The 13,846-nt window shown below is 39.0% G+C and overlaps 1 protein-coding gene and 1 long non-coding RNA gene across 6 annotated transcripts in view; one reads left to right on the top strand and one right to left on the bottom strand.

The window, feature by feature from the left end:
* Positions 1–13,846, top strand: part of LOC146511683 (cadherin-18) — a 198,378-nt gene that overhangs the window by 91,653 nt on the left and 92,879 nt on the right. Inside the window, exon 1 of one of the 5 annotated variants that reach the window (XM_085173054.1) lies at positions 7,320–7,344. The exons of 3 other annotated variants lie outside the window; for them this stretch is intronic. The gene's annotated coding sequence lies outside the window, so the exon portion shown is untranslated. Of the gene's footprint in view, positions 1–7,319; positions 7,345–7,761; positions 7,890–13,846 lie in introns of those variants that run through there. One more of the 5 variants, XM_085173052.1, reaches the window with a different exon arrangement.
* The window catches only part of LOC146511680 (uncharacterized), a 302,155-nt gene continuing 298,294 nt past the window's right edge, over positions 9,986–13,846 (bottom strand). The window contains exon 2 of the long non-coding RNA XR_014876155.1: positions 9,986–12,263. This is a non-coding gene — a long non-coding RNA (uncharacterized LOC146511680). The remainder of the gene's footprint in view (positions 12,264–13,846) is intronic.

The raw sequence follows: 13,846 nt of genomic DNA, 5'->3' as shown, positions 1-13,846 counted from the left end.
GATATTGGTGCAAAGCATTGCCAGTGGATATAAATACAATTGGGATGATATTTTGCAACTAACTAAAACCAGAAAGCTGCATGCTCTATTTTTTTAGAAACACAAACAGCAATAATTTAGGACGACATATGAAGGACCAAAAGTAACACCAGGATTATGATTTAAACCAGGTACTTGTACTGCACAAATGCCTGTGAAAGTGTAAAATACAGCCTGAACATCTGGCAGTAATGGAAAAGTCAGATCCTCATGAAGTGTGAGAGGGGTTTTTTGTTTTTTTTGTTTTAAGTGCTAAGACTAAAAACACCTGCCTGCCGTTTCAAGGAGAGTCATTACCTTGTTTAATATACTGAGCACATCCATTTTAGAATGTTTTTGAAGCTGTATGCCAACTCTGGATCCAGACCAGAAACACAGTTGTCTTGGCAGGAAGAACTAGGCTTGGATGATAGATGAAGCTGGAGGCAGTGTGCTGAGGAACCGATGCCTTCGAGACCCCTGTCTCTCCATGTCCACTTCCTTCTGACTCTCATCTTGCTGTTCTCCTCCTCGTCTCTGATGCCTAATCTGTCTCCTCAGCAAGCACACTCTGGTTTACAGAACCCCGCGATGCATCAGCCTCCATTCTCTTCATGTCTCCTCTGTGGCCTAATTGATGGCAGAACACTAACAAGTTGCCCTCCCTCAATCTCTCCAACGTATCCTGGTCTTGAAGGGCCTCTCTCTCCCCCACTCCTGTACTCATCCTCCACCCCCACTCTCCCATTTCACCGCTGTGTTCATTATTCATTAAGTTTCCCTTTGGATCCAGAGAGAGCAATAGCATAGCTGGATTCATAGGCAGACTCAACAGCTGGCCCAAGGGTAGCTGAGTGATGTGAATGTGTGTGTGCAGAAGAGAGCGGTAAAGAGTGGTTGACTGATAGAAAGGAAAAAGTGAAAGTCAAATAATGCAGAGCACCGTGCTGAAAAAGAGTTTCCAAACAGTGTAATTGGCCTCTGAACCCATGAAACACAGTGCAGCCAAGCTGAGAAGTGCTGGTTATAGGAGATGATTGTATTTTGAAACTAAAAAAGAACTGTCGTTAAGCTAAGAGGCGGAATGCACTCATGGACTCGGGATAAAAAGCAGACTTATTTTGTGTGTTGTTTTAGCAGAACAGTTCTATAGAATATCAGTAGAATTTCAAGACATATTGTTTGCTGTTTACCCTAGTAATCATTAAACAACTGGACTTCCTGGTGTTTCCTACACTGAATAACTGCAATGCCCTTAGATTTTTTTTTCATCTGTTTGGTTTTTCCTTGTTTGTCTAATGCAGTGGTTCTTAACCTTGTTGGAGGTACCGAACCCCACCAGTTTCATATGCGTATTCACTGAACCCCTCTTTAGTGAAAAATAAAATATGATTTTTTTCAAATTCAAGACATAGATATGTTTTTTATTGGTGCACAAAATGAGCCGTGCATGTCACGGTGGAGGCTCTGCCGAACCCCTGAGACCGACTCACCGAACCCCTAGGGTTCGATCGAACCCAGGTTAAGAACCACTGGTCTAATGGCTCTTTTTTGCCTTTGTCTCCAGTTCACCCTGTCAGTGTTCATTGTTTTGTCTTTGTTTTAGTCTGAAGTCACCTCATGCTTTATTTTAGTATTCAATTTATTTGGTGTCTCTTTGGTTGGTTTGCTACCTTTGTTTTCTTCCTTTCGCCCTAATCATTTCCACTTGTGGCTCATTTCCTGTCAGCTCCCCATACAGTGCCAAGTGCTTCTTGTCAATTGTGTTGCTGCTGTAAACCTGTCTCAGCTTTATTTCCCATGTTCTTGGTCACCTATTGGATTCACTCTTGTTTACATTTTGGATTATTCTTTGTTGGACTCATCTGTTAATTGCTGGGTATTCGCTATGTTTCATTTGTTGCCCCATTGTACCAATGTTACCTCCAACAGGTTCACAAAAGAACACTTTTGTTCCTTGTATTCTGCCTCTGTTAGTTTTTTTGTTTGTATTTAGATCCTATTTTTCTTCTTAAGTCAAACGCTAAATCAGGATAAAGTTGTAGTACATCATTATTATTAATGATATCAACACTGCACCATCAAGTCATCATTAAAAAGGATAATAATGAATGGCATATACAGAAATCAAAAAATAAAATAAACAAAAGAACAAAAGCTTGTGTATGACAATGCATAAAAATACTAGGGAGCTACACAGCTGGCAACAAAGACATATATTAAATAATTAAAGCAAGATGCACAAGAAAAGTGACTCTCAAAATTAAATGGAAAGTCAAGAGACAGAACTCAGGATAGCTAGCCAAACACTACAAAGTGAGAAAGCTTGAAAGAAACACCTGCAGTAGAGGATGCCAACAGGATGCACAGCAAGCTAGAAGAATAAAAGAATAAGTAAGGACATGGCAGAGTATAATTTTACATGGTTAACTTTAAATCAATTTATACTGCCATTTCACTTACCTATTATTATTGTTATTATATTGGAATTCTATGGATTTATGGATTTACTCAGATAATAACATCTAAGACATTTAGCTAAATTAATCCATTTTCACTAATAGGCTAAAAGATTGTTTAGTGGTTTACTTTTGTGTACTGGGGATTAGAGAATTAATATTTGACCAACTGTTGAATATATTAAAATAAGTTTAGCATATTCTGCGACGCTGTTTGTTCATGCTGTGAGTCTGTGCATTTATTCTTGGGTCAAGTTGTGGCCAGACAAACAACATCTAAAAGCCCCAAGGGACAGACACTGTGACAGCCTGACAGTGACATGAGATGTGCTGACACTTGAGTAGGAAAGTTTTTCTTTATGGATGCACATGTGGCTGAAGATGCAGCTTCAAATTTCATAGAGCGTTGTAAAGCAATACAAGGACAGATTCGAAATAAAACATAAACCTTTATTCAGTGGCTCAGTACATTACATATGCACAGCAAGGCCAGAACTGACCAATACATCATTCTGTTTTTTCACAAAGGAATCTATTCTGTACGGAAAAAATAAAATTCAGTTAGTTTAAAAATTCAATTGGTTTGAATACATGAGACAGCTGGAGTCAGTTCATGGATCTTAATTGATCATAAATCTTGTTTTTGTTTGATAAGCTACATAAATGACTCATAGGTCAGTGTTAAGTATTAAAAACACAGCTACATAATTTAAGATATCAACCAGTGTTGTGTCTACATAAAAACAACTTGACAAAGTACCTGTTTTAAACTGCTTTTAGGGCACTGCTAGCAGCATGTCACAAAAATCACATAATTTGTTCCCATTTCTTTAGCTGAATAAATAAAAAAATGCCACATAACACAATTTGATGTGATTTAGAAACAGCTTTGAGGCAGGAGGAGAAAGCGTGTAGTGTGTCCTGAAAAAAGTCATATCCTTAAGAAATATCTAAAAAATCCAACAAAGACCTGACGCGGGGTCTTAGAAATGCATCCTTTGGCCCTTCAATTGAACCTGTTCATTGAAACCTTGTTAGAAATGGTCTCAGTGGAAGGATGGTTGTCAAGAAGCCATTCTTAGAGAAGGGAAAAAGTGAGAAAACAATGAGTTATTAGTCAAGAACTTGACTGAAAACCAGTGGTAACTGGTCTTGTGAAGTGAAGAGACCAAATGTTGTTAATATATTTGAAGGAGGTTGAAAGATGTACAACAGAACAAGAAGCTCATTGTACTGCAGCTCCATGTACAGTTGCACATTTCATTAAACTACTGTATCCTAGCATTTTCCTAGCAAAAGATGCACACATGGGGGATGGCCCAAGACTTTTGCACAGTGTCTTCACTATTTAGACCATGTCCAAATGGGAAACATGAGACACCAAATTTATAATGGGTTAGGTCAATGCATGTGGAAAACCACACTCCTTATGCCTGGAGTCTTTATAATTGTAACAATAAGGTTAATGTGTAAAACCTTTGAGTGCTTAAAGACACTGCAGACAACAGTATGCTGGAGCAGAAACTAATCTATATAGTAAACCCAGGAGGGATATGTTTTCATTTCTTTGAGACATAAAAGATAACAATAAGCTAGTAGAAGAAATTTCACATTTTGAAATCTATACATTTTCGTCTTAGAAAATGCCAGAGAAGCAAATTAAACATTATAAATCTTTTACCATGTTTTACTTGAATACCACGGCTTAGATGTTGACCTCACTCCCTCAAGGCTTCTGAACTCACCAAAGTAATTGCTAGCCATGCTTCGCTTATGGCACTATTGAGATTCTGGAGGATGAAAGTGCTCAACTTCTAGTGGTTCAGAAATCTCAACCAGAGAATCTAACGGATGCTACATGTTTTTAACGAGTGCTCCATTTTAAAGCTAAGTATGTTTGATTGGGTTGAAAGCTTTTGAAATATTATATCACATAAATGTTTTTTTTCCCCCATCAGAAAAATTCTTTATAAGGAAAAAAAAATCAGAAACAGACCCTCCTGCTAGCACTGCACTGGGCAAAGATCAACCTCAGAAGTGTACCTTTTATCCCTCCAAATCGCAGACCAATTATTTGGTCAGGCATGTTCGTAATAATAATAATAATAATAATAAAAATTATAATAATAACAACAATAATATTAGGACTTTAAGCTACTGCTTTAAGCATCCCGTCCCTTGATGAAAGTATCTAGACAACAAAGTACACTGCTATGTTCCATGTTGGAGTAATTTTGTCCTGTTTTTCCCGTGTCTACTGTAGCCTACAGAAACAGTTTTGCAATATAACAAAATATATTATAGTCATGTGTTGCATGGCAGCTTTACAGTGTATTACTACCAGTTGTTTGGCAGTTATTATACTTTAAAGTGCTTTAAAGTTTAAATTTAGCACTGAGTTGAATCCCTGTAGAGACTTTGTCATTGTGGGCGACATCGCTGTTTGCATTTATATTTTGGTGCTGACGTGTCAGCTTTGCACGAGTGAAACTAAACTGTTTATGTTGGATTTTGAGCTAAGATATCATAAGCTAAAGAAAAGAAACGACTTCAGAGCCAAGTGAGCCAATGCATGTATAGTCAGGGTCATGAAAACAAAAAAACAAAAGCAAAACAAAAAATGTCTACATTGATAAAAATACAAGGTACTGAATTAGCATAATGTGAAACATAAATACAATTACAGTCTATTCGGTTTTCTTTTACAAAGATATTATCCGTATGTCAATCAATATACTGTGTTTACATCTCATATTACTTCCAAGCATACTTGTTACAGTTGCGGCATAGGACACGCCAGAGCAACAGTGTGGATTTAATGCAGCACTATAAATCAAGCATTAATTTAGTGTTACTGGTGCAATCTCACATTTTATTGATATAATAAAGTGCTACACATCTATATGCGTAAAAACATCATCCCTCATGCTAAACTGGGACTCAACTTGCATGCCATCACCTGTGTACCTTGTTTGATGAATTCTGGCACGATATCAACTTAAATCAGCTTCTCTCATGATTCTCCTACTATTTGCAACTCACAGTTATAACACAGCTGATGAAATACTGCTTCTGAAATTTTTAACAACCACCCTGAAGATGAGCACTGGCCAGACATGCTCATTTGCTACAGAAATCTTGACAATGGTAGCTATTTGCTGGCTGAACCTTCATAATTTTGTCAGCCATACAAAACACTGGAAAACCCATTTTCACAATAATCACATTCAAAACTCAACACGACAAACAACCAATACATCACCACTAAATTAGCAGTTTGAACTCAAACACACACATTCATGTGAGTCTTTTTGCCGGCCAGTACAATATATGACATTTTATGCCTACTTTTCTGCTTTTTCATTTCTTTATGTTGATGATGAATTATGTCTGGGCTTGAGCGACTGAGTTACACTGAGGTCTGATTCGACTATAAGAATTTCAGTTATGCTGTAATTTATGACTGAACTGTAGCTTGCTGTTTATAATTTTCCCCCTCGAGGGCATCAGCATTTACTTTCTTCTATTGTCCATTTATGTGGTTTAATGCTTTTGTTTACTATTCATTTCAATGCTTTGAGACAGAATTGTTAACAGCAATGTGCTATGAATCCCTAAATCTTAAATCACAAACTTTTGATTTAAAAAATGCAGTGTGGGCAGGTAAAAGAAAACAAACACAATTTGGAACTGAATGAGTTTTAAACACTTAAATGAGAACTTAATATTCAGTCTGTTGCTCCCACTGTTCTAAACACCAATTTGATTTAGAGTTAAATCAAATGAAACTCTAGCTTCAAGTGAAAAACAGACTAGAACACATATACACTCACCAACCACTTTATTAGGTATACTTGTTCAGGTGGTCGTTAATGGAAATAGCTAATCATATGGTATGGAATCATGATGACCTGCTGTAGTTCAATCCAAACACCAGGATGGGGGGAAAAAGGTGATTTAAGTGAATTTGAATGTGGCATGGTGGTTGGTGCCAGATGGGCTGGTCTGAGGATTTTAGAATCTGCAGGTCTACTGGGATTTTCCCTACACAGCCGTCCCTAGGGTTTACAAAGAATGGTCCAAAAAAGAGAAAGTATCCAGTGAGTGACAGTCCTCTAGGAGAAAATGCCTTGCTGTTACCAGAGGTCTGAGGAGAAAGACACAGACTTTTTTGAGCTAACAGGAAGGTAACAGTAGCTCAAATAAATGCTTTATCCAACCAGCTTCTGCATTCAGAGATGCTCTTCAGCATAACACATTCAACTTGAAACAGATGGGCTACGGCAGCAGAAGACCACACTAAGTGCTACTCCGGTGAGCTAAGAAGAGAAAACTGCACAATTCAACCAGGCTCATTACGACTGGATGACAGAAAATTTGTTAAACACCATCATGTCTGATATGTTTCAATTTCTGCTGTAACATTCGAACGCTACAGTCAGAATTTGGTGTAAACAACATGAAAGTATGGCTCCATCCTGCCTTGTATCAATGATTCAGGCAACTGCTGGTGGTGGTGTTGCAATGCTGTGAGAGATATTGTGATGCTATCATGTCAGTATGGGCCAAAATCTGTGTTTCCAGCACCTGAATATATGCTACAAATAATTAAGGCACTTCTGAAGGCCAATCCAGTGGTAGCAAGGTGTAATTAATGAAATGTTCAATGGAAGTAACTTTTTTAGATGATTTGCACATGAATATAATAATAATGATATTTAGAAAACGGTAAAACACCCTCAGTAACTTTTTAAAGCCTTTAAACTTTCAATTTGCCATTTTTTTTTTCAGTTTCAAAGTACACCCCTTCTCTTCCCATGAAGTAGTGTTCGTTGTGTTCTGTATTCTGCTGGGACGCTCGAGGAAGGTAGGCTGTGTCTGGTGCTCTGTGTGTGTGAGTGTGTAAGAAAATGAGAATGGGATAACGTATCGCTTCCTGATCACTATCTTACATAATCACGTGTTAACAGAGAAAGACAGGAGAAGAGGAAGAGAGGGAGATAATGGAGAGAGGTGGGGGAGCGGAGGGGGGAGGGGGGGCGCTGCGAGGCGAGTTTCAGAGCCGTGGATTGATCTGAAAACCGACCAATCCCGCGCCTTCCTCGACTTGAGCCGCCGCAGTAACCGGGCACGATTGGAGGATTCATTGGCGGAGAGATGCGCACACACGCACCGACTCGGCTCTCGTCCGGTCGCTCGCACATACGCGCACACGCACACGGGAAGGAAAGGAGAGTGTCGGCTCTCTGCAAGCCGCGCTGTGAAGCTTTGCCCTGGAGAGGATGACAGTGGTAGTGGAAGGGAATTGAAAGAGACGCAGAAAAGCAGAGGATGGGGGAAAAACTCAAACGCGAGCATTCTTTTCGCCCTTAATCAGCTGTCATGTGGGTTCAGGGGGGTGCGCGTGGACAGGTAAGAGAAAAATAAGTTTGTCTGGCTTTTTATCGCTGTCTAACCTATTTTAAGTTGCCATTTATATGTGTGCGTGTAACTCTCGGTGGCGTCCTTGTGCCTCCGCGTATACGCTGCTGTGCTTCATAGACCTGGTAAATAAATTGCCTGGGGGTCTTTCGCGTGTGAGTACGCGCTTCTAAGCCGAGTTTGACCGTGCGCGCGTTTGCATTTTCACCCCGCGTGAAATTGAGCACTAGGCGGAAAGAAACGGACATAAGAAGGTGGGGGGAAAAAGTAAAAGAGTGCGCACACGTCATTTTTTTGGGGTTATCAGAAGTGTATTTGGCTCTGAGGCGTTTCGGTCTTTTCTCCCGGGGTGTTGTTTCACACATCGGCTCGGTGGAGTTATGAATGATGGACAGGCTGCTCTAACAGAGTGGGAGTTGGAGGCTATCCGATACCTCTGATGTGTGTGCCGCACCAGTGTAGCCAGACTGAATTTTACGCGCACTGCAGGAAACAAGAGTCCACTCATTGACTGCAGCTTCTCTAAGTAGAGCTTTCTCTCTCCGCACCAGACCCCGTCTCTCTGTAGGGAGACAGAAATAAAGGCGCATTTAGAGTGAATGCCTCAGTTATCTGAATTCTGGGAGATGCTTTGACAGTCGTGTTTGTGCGTGCGTGCGTGTGTGTGTGTGTGTAAAAACGCCTAAGGCAAGTGTCAGTTGTTTAGCTGTCCCTGTTAATGTTGCGTTGATTGGCTCCTGGTAAGCACAGGGTGGATTGTATAGCTGCCAGTCTTGCGCTGCATCTTTCAGGGATCCTCACCTCTTTGATGAGTTTGCAAATGTTTGAGGAAAAAGATGCCAAGTGTCATGCAATTCATTGGCATGTTTTGGGCTGCAGTGTCTGGGAAAAGGATGATATTTGCTTCATAGCTGAATACTGAATGGCTTTATTAGCAACCATGTGTTTGCTACTGTTGGAGTTCTGACATTGATGTAGAGAAAAATGCAAATCCTGTTTCTTATGAAAAAGGTTCTGTGTACGAATGTTCCTTTTCTTTATTTGGGGCCCTGGGAATACTCACAGTGGATACTATTCCAAATGCCAATTTAGATATAATTAGAGGAAAAACAAATCTGTATTTTAGTATCAGTTAATTTGTCAAACATTTGCCAGATACTTGGCCAAGGGTTTAGTTGATAGGATGTGAAAGATGACTTAAAATGGCCATAAGAGTATTCCATGGTGCAAAAAAATCACTAAAGGCCCACATTTGGAAAGCTTTTACCAACACTTACTTCGTACTTCTGCATTATAGGTGGCTCCAATAATTAATCAATCAAACATCATTGATTAGTTTCAGAGCCAGACTGAAGACGAGTAGTTTGGTGACAACAGTGACCTTCTGTATGTAAAAGGCATCACATACTTGCATTCATTTCATGAAGGATAGGCCCTCTGCAGAACCGTGCTACAAATTGTCAGTCTTATCTTTCTGCGTTTGCCTGGATAAGCCATTATCACCGATTTTTCGAATATTTGTCAGAAGATGTTACAGGAGCACCACACGATTACCGACCTAAGCTTTGAATTAATTATCACCGCCTTCAAAGTCCAGTTAAAACAATAGCAGGAACACAACACAGCAAGTGTTAACTTTATCATCATTTCTATGCATGTTGTTGAAGCAAAACTGAGGCAGCTGACTGGGTTCTAAAGAGGCCTTAAGAGTTGGTGCTTGAATCTGAAATGTACTGGTCATCTGCCCAATTTAATCTGGCAAGTGGAAGAGTCTGGAATAGCATGGCAACATATGCAAAACATAACCCACCAGCTGCACTAGCAAAAATAAAATACCTAAAAATAAGCGCTAAAGAGGAGCAGATAGACTGACTTCGCAATTTTAGGTGATCAGCCCCAGTTTCATGTTCATATGAGTAAGATGTTTTAAATCTACAATGTTGACATGAACCTGCACACACCTATATTTTTTTTACCTGGTAACATGGCCCAGATAGTAAGTTTTACAAATGATAATGAACTTGAGTGAATGATTGGAGTTAAATTCATTTTCTAAAAACGTGCAGACACACACACACACGAGCAAATCATGTAATTCCAGCATTTAACAGACCAGATGATCATGTGGGATGCTTCTATCCAATAAGATGGAGTGGCACATTAGAGATCATTACCTGCCTGGTAATAATCCAAGGTGAAATGCAGATGTACTAAAGTAGCCCGACTTGACTTCATTAGACACTCTTGGTTGATATGGAAGATTTTTCTTTTTCTCCAAAGTGTCCAGAGCTAATTGCACCATTCAGTCAAATTTGATTTTAAGCAAGCTGCATTTAAAATCAGCCATAAGTGTTTGAATATCACGCTGTGTGTAATGCATATGGTTCATAGTGTGATGAATGCATCAAGGCCAAAGTGAACATGTTAATCGCTGAAATCCTTGTTTGATGCGAGTTATGCAAACATTACCATAAAGTCAAGTGTCAGCTGAAGTGTGAAAAATTTCGCAATTATCAGTCACTCATTAAAGTGTGTTTGTAACAGAGCAGGCATCTTAAACACTCAGCATGGCAGCTACAAAATAACAGTTTGTCAAACTAGGTGCAATTTCAGAGCAGGCATTCAAATTATAGGAAAGCTACACTCAGCTACCCCCTGCTAGCCACAGACAACTGTGCCAAAGAACTCTGAAAGGCAATGTTTTGATCGTTTCTTTGATAAGTTTGTCTAACCGAACACCAAGGTTCTGTCATATCTCTAGGAGACTAGACAGCAATAAGAACAGTGGATTGTTATTGCTCCAACAGCACATTCAAAAAGGTCATTTAAAAGATGAATCATGCCTCCAAACAATCTCTTCCCAGAGAGCAAAGGTGGTCATACTCGCCCTATGTGTGCTCAATAGCACATAAAACATAAGAACATAATTCAAGGAAGAATAATAGATTCGGAAAAGCAAGTGTTGACGAGTCTTGTCAGCACTGCAATCTTCTTCTAAATCCAGGATGGTGAAATAATCCCCTGCTTGTAATGCAGCAGTGTGGCTGTATTGTGTGGCTTGCAGTGTTAAATGATGTATGGGATTTTGTTGTTAAACTTCTGCGACATGACACCTTGATGGGAATGTATTCATACACGCAAAAATGAGTTCTCAAATTGAGAGTTAATCATGCACTAAACACTGTATTTTAAATTCCCGGCAGGGGCAGCAGTCATTAATTTGAAACAAGAAAAAAGAAAAGAAAAAAAAAGAAGAAAGAAGTAGCTAATTTGAACAGCTGATGGAGGGAGAAAAAGCAGCCTTAATAAAAATTAAGGAACTGAGAGAATCCAGGGGATACCTTTACCAAGATATAATTGAAAATGATTGTTGCAAATGAGGTGCAGAGCAAAGTAAAAAAATTAAAAAATAAAATCAAATACAGACATCTTTCAAGCTGAATTGTAACCCATTCTGGTTTCATCATCTTTTTCAGTAAAACAGTTTTAAGATTTGTAGAAAATCATTTAAATGGGGTGAAGTCTGTTGGATTCACTGATATCATACTGTCTGGAGTTCATATTTTATCACATATTCCTGATATTTTGGTATATAATCCATTGTCCTAAGGTAGGTGCCTACTGTACACTTGTTAACCAGTTTAGTTAATCGGGATCAGTGCTTACTATCATCTATTGTGAGATAGTCATTAGCGATCCTTAACAGGCAGCTTTTGCTAAAGTTTCTGTGCTCTCCTGTTCATGCTATTGAAGTTGCAATTATGGACAGTTAGTTGATCAGGTCTTGGAAAAGTCCATGTCTTGGCCCACACTGCTTAACTGATACGTGGCAGTGGCTCAGATCAAATAATCCTGGAGGAGCTTTGGTCTTTTTCTTAGAAGAAAGGCAAAGAAAAATCAGTGATTCAGCAAAACCAAATAACACAAAGCGGGCTTATTAATACCCACCAGTAAGAGCCTGAATCATTTCTTCTACTTTTAACTCACCATTTCAGGTCAGCTGGCATCTAGCGTTTCCTATATTTTGATTTAGGGTTTCACTGCTTACAGTGGAACTCGGAGCAGTCTGCATCACCCTGACATTATTGCACTATGGGTGTCTTCTGTATGGGGGAGAGCAACATTAGAATGATTCATCTCCTACTCTCACTGTCAGTGACGAAAGAGCAGTAAAGCATTTCCTTATAGAGCACTCACCACTATAAATGGTAGTGTGATCATTGGCAAGCCTGTAGGCCATTGCTTTGTGGTTTCTCAGTAACACAAAGTGAATGATAAACCCGTCCCTATTTGGCTAAAGAATGAATTCATAACCAGAGTCTTTCGTTGAATGATTTTGGAGGAATTCTTTTGGCTTCTTTTAAACTTTAGGATCCTTAAAATGACTCATCCAATCTTAACAGGAGCCCCCGTCTTCTCCCCGTCTCCAGCATCTGCTAACTTTCAGCAGACAAAAGCCCCAGCTCACAGCTCTCTAAGCACTGAAAAATGCCTTTTAAGGATTTAGTTGAAACACTGGTCTCTTGTACAGGAGACAGGCTTTGTGTTCTGTCAGAATGAGTATAGTGCCATTAAGGAGAATTACATAAAAACAATGCATCTGAAAATCAGCTTTTGCACAATGCTTTATTTAAATGAAGACAAAAGTGTATGATGTGAAATATAAATGAATGAAAATGTAGGTGTCCTGTAAAAGAGAGAAAAAAGGAAAGTATATGAGAGCATTTTGTCTGAATATTTGTCCAGTGTTTTATTGGAAGAATGACTTTGCCAGCCATGAAAACAGAGCCATTTGATTGCCAATGTGCTGCATGAATACTTAATGTACTATTAGAGGGGTTGGATTTCCATTTCACATTTGTTAGGGTTTGTTCAGAGACTTTCCTTTTTTTTTCTTTTTATTACATAGCTCTTACGGATGAACTGTCATTATGTAATCACTGTGCATTTGTGACTGGGATCCTGAAGGCTGCCTCACAGTATTTTATTTTCTTCTTTGCTTGAGTGTGTTGTGGATGCGCCTTTTTGGTCACACTCACCATATTCACCTGGTTACATCTTTTATTATACGTAGTCCCAAGTACAAAAATTCTAGAATGTCAGAATGTAAACCTAGAGTAATGTGGCTAATATTTAGCATTATGCTCAAGAACAGTTCAACACTGTTTATGCACATTTATTCATTATTTCCAAAATGGGATTAAACCTCTGGTGAAAGAAACACATTCTTTTCATTAACAGAAGACAGTGTTTTTTTAGCGTTAACAGGACTTTAAGGAATACAGTCCATCTACAGTAGTGTGTGAAAGTCTAGAGTCAATCCACATTTCTTCGTATTTTTCTACAAGGCACTCAGACTTTCTGGTAATTTTTAAAGTTGTCTTCTGCAATAGATCTTCAGGCTTTCTGAAGGTCTTCTAAAGATTTTTTTAGTTTGTTGAGCCACTTAACATCGGCTTATGACTCATTCAAGCACATACGAGGCTTCTGGCTCAAGAAATAAACCAGTGTTGTGTCTACACATAGCAGACAGTTTAGCAAAGAACGCATTTTAAGTTGCAACTTTAGGGAAATTTGTTGAAAATGGAAACAAATTATATGGTTTTGTGACAGGCTGCTAGTAACAACGATAACAGTTTCACAGGAATAAAATGTACTGCACCAACAAGTGGAATCCCTAAAGAGCTATTAGTTGAAAATTTAGCATCTCTCAGCATGGTGTGTGTCACAGTCTGTTCTTAAAAGATTTGAGGAGTGGACAAATGGAGGACAGGTGAACAGAATGTGAAAGTCATCTCCTTAAGAAACAGGGAAAAGAAATCCAGCAAAGACCTGAAATGAGACCTGAGAGATGCATCTGGAACTAAAGTGTATCTGCTGTTTGTGGAAACCTCATCAGAATTGGTTGGTAAAATGTTTATCACGCTATACATCCAAACTTGAGGGGC

Source organism: Neolamprologus multifasciatus, chromosome 9 (genome assembly GCF_963576455.1).
Source record: "Neolamprologus multifasciatus chromosome 9, fNeoMul1.2, whole genome shotgun sequence".
NCBI lineage: Eukaryota > Metazoa > Chordata > Actinopteri > Cichliformes > Cichlidae > Neolamprologus > Neolamprologus multifasciatus.
Note: the sequence above shows the minus strand (reverse complement) of the source record. Positions and strands in the feature narration are given on the sequence as shown.